Source organism: Rhododendron vialii, chromosome 2a (genome assembly GCF_030253575.1).
Source record: "Rhododendron vialii isolate Sample 1 chromosome 2a, ASM3025357v1".
NCBI lineage: Eukaryota > Viridiplantae > Streptophyta > Magnoliopsida > Ericales > Ericaceae > Rhododendron > Rhododendron vialii.
In genome coordinates this window covers 30,768,479-30,774,825 of record NC_080558.1, presented here as the reverse complement: position 1 = coordinate 30,774,825, position 6,347 = coordinate 30,768,479, and the positions used below count along the sequence as shown (strand labels likewise).

The 6,347-nt window shown below is 38.3% G+C and overlaps 1 long non-coding RNA gene across 1 annotated transcript; it reads right to left on the bottom strand.

The window, feature by feature from the left end:
• Nucleotides 1–1,677: 1,677 nt before the first annotated feature.
• On the bottom strand, nt 1,678–2,934 carry LOC131316042 (uncharacterized). Its single transcript, XR_009196982.1, has 3 exons — nt 2,454–2,934; nt 2,181–2,353; nt 1,678–2,048 (listed from the first exon to the last, which is right to left on the bottom strand). It is a non-coding gene; the product is annotated as an uncharacterized LOC131316042 (long non-coding RNA).
• Between the last annotated feature and the right edge of the window lie 3,413 nt (nt 2,935–6,347).

Genomic DNA, 6,347 nt, shown 5'->3' with positions numbered 1-6,347 from the left:
TTTGTTGATACCAAGACAACTATTAAACAATTTCATTGTCCATACAAACAAAATGAACAAAGACTCACACCCATAGCAGTATCGGCACCTACACCACAATCTGCATTGCCTACTTATATCATAGGCATAAACTAGCTAGGAATCACCAATCGACCTCGAGTCCTTGACTATTCATATTTTCTTTAGGTAGTCTGTAGTCATTCCGGGAATAATGTAATAAGTAGAGGTGGTATTTTTACTGTTAATTGAACGAAATTTTTCCCTACAAACATGGGTTTAGGGCACAAAAACCTCGAGATCTAAGGACTTGGGAATGGATGGTCCTGAACAATTTTTTTCCTAATAACAAAGTCATGCTAAACGAAAAATTTGCACCTAAAAGTGGATTATTATACTAACAAAACTTCAACCAGGCCACTGTGTTCACTCTCTTAACATGCATTTCAACAAACAGTTTATATGCGTCTTTGAAAGACCCACATCTATCTATACACAAAATTGAGATGGTCTCCACCCAATACTTCAGATTTGTAATATAGTAATGATACCTAGTAATCCCTACAATCATATTCTTTATTCTTATCTGATAAGGACCCAGAAGCAGAACTTTAGGTTGTTTTCATAGAAGTTAACAATTGGAAATCTTAGCTATATGAGTGAAAGTTATAGGGGGGTTTGGGAGGTAAGTGAGCAGTCAGTGATAGTGATATAGATGATCTCCTAGACCAAGAGGGGTTTGGTGGTTTCATGATTTTTTTTTCCAGTAGTTTGTTTTTCCAAATGTGAAGGTCAGCTGGGTTAAGGTTTGCTCTCAGAGTCGCTGAAGCAAGTAACCCCATAACTAAAGCAACCAGAAACCATCCATTCGCCTAAGAGGAGGAAAAAACGTTCAAGATATAACTCGTGCAAAAAACTTGGTAACCAACAGTTTAGCAAATCCCGCAGTCTAATGGCAGAAATAGAACACAAGCAATACATCAATTTTGGAACTATGAGCATGCAATTCTGGAACGCTAAACAGAGAAACGGGATTCAAGGTTCAAAGGTGAACAAATGAAGAAATTTTGTAAACTCAAAACTCTAAATAGAGAGAGGGGATGCAAAGTTCAAACCCAGACACAGATCAAATCCAAAATGCAGATTTATTTGATCAAGAAGAAATAGTGTACCTGCGATGGTGAGAACTGTGAAATATCATGCAAAGAGACCAATCGATCACAAGGTTTTTGTTTGCAGAGAGATCGATCACCAGGTTTCGGGGGCTTCCGTTTTGGGGTTTTTAATTTGGGGGATTTTTGTTTGCAGTGATTTGGGGAGTGAATCAAGTGAGGACCGAGAGTTGGAAAAGGAAAAAATAAGAGGGAAAAAGGACAAAGTAGGAGGGAAAAAGTACGGTGGAGTGTTTCACAGTACACTAGACGACGTCGTTTTAGGAGGAGAGAATAAATTGCGCGCGTTCGTGGTAATATTGCCGCCCATAACGAAACTAAAAATGGCATTTTCTACAATAATGCCATTTTTGAGTAATTTTTACCGGCATTTTATAACTAATGCCGTATAAAGATAATATTTTCCGGCATTACTATTAATGCCAAGAATAACTAGTATTAGTGGCATTTTAACACATGCTGGTAAGAAAAATGCCATTAATGTCACATTTTCTTGTAGTGTTTCCATCCACCATTCTTTTAGTTTGAGAGTGGGTTAGTAGCTTGATCAGCTCTTTATTCTTTACGATTAGTTCAATGTTGTGATGAACATTTCTTGAACCTTTGACACCAGTGCTTCATTGTTTGATACAAAGGATTCCTTGCTGGACATCAATTCCTCCAAGCCGGGCATTTCTCATTCTCCATCTCTCCATTTGTTGCCTCCCATTTCTTCTACTTATCCAGGAGATCTCTAACTTATTCATTATATATCTCAATCATCTGCACATAAACATCATATTGGAAGGTGTTCTTTCATTGCTCTGCCAGAAGAAACAAATCGCTCAATGCTCTGTAATTTATGCCTTGACTTTGCTCCGTAAGATCTTTAGCTCCAGTCTAAGAACATACAAAATAAGATAATCAATTGGTTGGGTATCTAAAAAGACCTCTGCTGAAATGCAAGAGGAATGAATAAAGTTCAAAAATGCTACATATAATAAGCATAAGCCAAATCAAAAGTTTACCAACCTTGGATTGCATAAGGCCCAAAAACTTTGTTGAAGTTGAATGACCTACAACCTTTTCCATGCTTCAATGGTGTAGTTATAGTAATTGTTCCCTCCTTATATGAGCCACCGAGCTTAAATAATTTAATTGTCCACCCAAGAAGGGCCTAACTCGACAATAAACCCTAATTCTTCCTACAAGCGAAAAAAATAGAAAAGTAAGTAATCAAAGCATGACTTAGATAAAATTCAAAAGCAAGTGTGATTGCGAACTTTGGGGAATTAGTAATGTTACCCTTAAGGTCTTGAACTTGATTGTTTGGGGAATCAATAATGAAACCCAATTCAGATTATTTCTCCTTGAAGATCTAGTTCAAAAACATGCCACAAACAACAAAAATTCTTCCTCAGAACAACCAAAATCCTAAAGAGAACCAATACCACAAGCCACTAACTGTGGTTTGGTGGTTGATTAGCTAAATGTACAAGTTTTTGCAAACCATTCATATAGACGCACAAAATGGTATCAATTTACAAAGATTACCAACACATTAAATAACTATTCTGAGGTTAACAAATCAGATTATCAAAGCACCACAAGCACTCCAATTTAGGGTTTCTCATATTTTCAAATTAGGGGTTTCTCAAATTTTCAAAATAGTTTTTTTTTTTTGCAGCACATCAGCTTAGGGTTTTTCAAATTGAAACCCTCTAATTGATGAGGATGAGGAGTAAATAGTGGGGGTAATCTATCTATCTAAAACAAGGAGAGGGAGAGAGAGAGAGACCTTCGTGGTAGAGGTAACAACGTTGGAGAGCTAAGAAGCCGGTGGTGGCCGTAGTCGGCGGTGCTGGAGCACTGGGGTTGGGTTGTGGTGGTTGCCGATGGTGGGAGCCCCTCTCTCTACAAGAACCCGTAATTTCAGAAATCATTAAAAGGTTTATTCGATATTGTAAATGAGGAAAATATAGAATTTGTTAAGTTTAATTTATTTGGGGTTTGAATGATAGAAATATAATTAGAGGGAGTGCAAGAGTATTTTGTGTATATGCTAGTATATAAGGGGTGTGTTTGTTGTAGGAGATTAAAAATTTCCCATCTCCCTCTCTCTTCTCTCATGCTTCTCTCCTCTCTCCTCTCTCTCACGGCTCTCTCCCTCAAATTTCCCCCAACCAACTAAAACCCAACCGAAATAGCTTCCAATCTTTCATCCCTATGCGTATTGTGGTCTGTATTTTGTAGGTTTAAGATCGGAGGAGTCATATTCTGTTCGGGTTTTGATTTCGGAAAGCTAGGGCTCGATCTTTCTTTGGGTTTGCTCTCCAACTTCGAGGTAGGGTTTTCTTACTCTTTCTATATGCCTATGAGTTGAATTTGTGCTTTGATCGTGCTTGAAATTGTTGGTTTAATTGTTGGGAATAGTTTCAAAAATCTGCAGAAAATCGGCTCGAACTGGTCTAGTATCGATACCATTTGGCATAGGCATCGAGACCTTTGTGTTTCAAACCCAGAAAATCATCTAGTATCGATACCATTAGTCCCTGGTATCGATACCCTTGTGTTTGGAAAGCTTCTTGGTCAAATGGTATTGATACCATTTTGCTAGGTATCGATACCTTCGGCTTAGGGACAGTTTTTCAGTTTTGTTCTAAACTTCATCTTTTTGACCCCCAATCACTTCTAACACCTCTAAAATACCTTCAAACCATCTCTAAGCTTTGTTACTTGTCCTTTGATGATTCGTTGATCCTTTTCACTCTTTAAACAATCGTTAAGTGTCATCTTAGTTTCGTTGTGAATGGGAAACGTACCGTAAAGTTGGTTAGGAGTACCGCTGGCTATGTGGGGTGCCGTAGTGAGTATTATGGGTAGACGTGAGCATGTTTAACACAATCTCTTATCCTCTTGATTCATTGAACTATTAGTTCCCAATGGCATTCGTTATCTAAGGTTTAAGTATCGATACAGGCAAGTCGTACGTCATAGAGTTACTATAGGTTGGTAGGTTACTTAGAGTATAGTGACATTTGGGGAATGTACGGGGTGGATGTGAGTGTGTCTAGTGGTCCAAATGATGTTAAGATGATATAATAACTCGTGTCCTCACGACTAGTCGAATCTTTCAATTCTTTTGGCGCTCGTCCTATGAGGTTCAAGCATAGAAACAAATGGATAGAGTATTGTAGGTTTATATATATGGGCTTAGTATGTTATGTAGGATGCGGATATGTAAACTAATGAAAATGCATGAACATGTATATTTGTGGAGTTATGTAATGGTTGACTGAAGTTTTGTGGTACAACCGATAAATTGATGATGAAGTCATTTATGAAACGATGACGATTATGAAAAGTGTGAAAAGTGACCCAAGTGGTCGTTATTGAGGGAATAGACTCAGGGTGACCCTACGCTTGAGGGAAATAGACCCGAGGTGACCCAAGTGATTATTATTGTTAAGGGAATAGAGACCCAAGTGATTATTGATGAGAAATACCTGATTAAAAGAAAGGAAAGGATTTGCAATAAAAGTGATTTGGTGATGATAAATATGGACACGAGAAAGATAGTGGTGTCATACGAAGAATAATAAGATGATTTGGAATGGATTATAGACTAACGTGGACTGACGTGAGTTTATTAATGTATTTAGTCTGAGAGGTAAACGGTTAGTGACATTCAGGTGAAGTCTAGAATCCATTGATTGTAGATTGTAGCGTGCAACTCGTTGGAAATCATTCGTACTTTGGGCGTATCTGTCAATACTCACTCATTCATGGTGCATGATTTATCACATTTCCATATAGTTTGAGCATAGAATTCTCTATTGGGCACGAGTTTTGCTCAACCCTTCTATTACTTTCAGGTACGGATCAAAGATAGCGACATGAAGTGTTATGCATGCATGACTTCATCTCCTTTTGAAAGTTGACACCGAGGAATTACCCAACATCTTTTATAGACTTTATTTTTGGAAGATGTAATGTAGTTTGATTCATTTTGTTTTGACCAAGGATATTTGTAATACTCGTAACTCTCTTAACTTTCGTACATATGATATTTGGGCCTCTGAGCCAATGATGTAACCTTTTGAAAACTCGTGGATGAGAAGGTACAATTGTGGAAGTAGAAATGTTAAATTCTTTTGGGTATCGTATGGTTATTGTTAGGTTTCATTTATGAAATTCATTTATACTTATGTTGAAAATCGAGGCCGTGACAACTTGGTATCAAAGCATAGGTTTAGAACACCTCGAGACCGTGGGAAGACTTTTAGTCCCATGGGTTCAAAAATCACTGCATCCTTTTTTTCACAAAACTATGTGTGTGCTTGCATGAATGTTAATTGTCCATCGATGTGTCATTGCATTGGTATTATGGTAAAATGGCGTCGTGTTGTTATTCATGATGGAAGGGTTGGAGATTTGTATCATGTGGCAATGTGACTAATGTTGATTACCTTCTTTCATATGCTTTCGTAGAAAGATGTTTTCGAGATGTGGAGTTAGGTGTTGTGAGATCGGGGATCATGATTTCCAAGGCTGTAGTACGTACGGGGAGGTTGAGGCAAGTCAATATACTAGAGATGAGATAATGTTTCCTGAGATTGTTGAGTGCATGAAAGGTGCTGAGACACTGGAGGGTGCGCAGAGCGATGTGAATGTGGGGGAAACTTGACATCGAGTCGTTAGCACAAGATCATCTCCCGAGAGTATTAAGAGCTCAGGAAGGAAGAAACCTAGGGTATTAAATCCCTCTATTTAGGGTCAGCAAGGCTTTATGCCGCCTCCTCATTCCAGGACACCAGGGGTTCTCCTCAAGCGTCAGATTGTGTGTCATCGATGTCGTCAGTCTGGTCACATTCATTCTCAATGCCCATGGAGTGGGGGATCTTATTATACTTGCGGTGAACTTGGCCACATGGCAAGGAATTGTCCTCAGGGATTGGGAGTACATGGTGAGTCGAGCTTAGTGCAGCAGCATAAACATACACCGAAACAACAAAGCAGTTCCATAGCTAAACCATTTCCTTCTACTCTCTAGCTCTTAGAAATATTAGTTGTTTGAGGTATCTCCTCCTCCTTGTCATTCAATTCGCTCATTACAATACTTTTAATTCGGAAGCATTTCATTCATTAAGAATCTCCTCTTATTTCATGTTTAGAATTGAAAATCAAGAAATCTTAGTC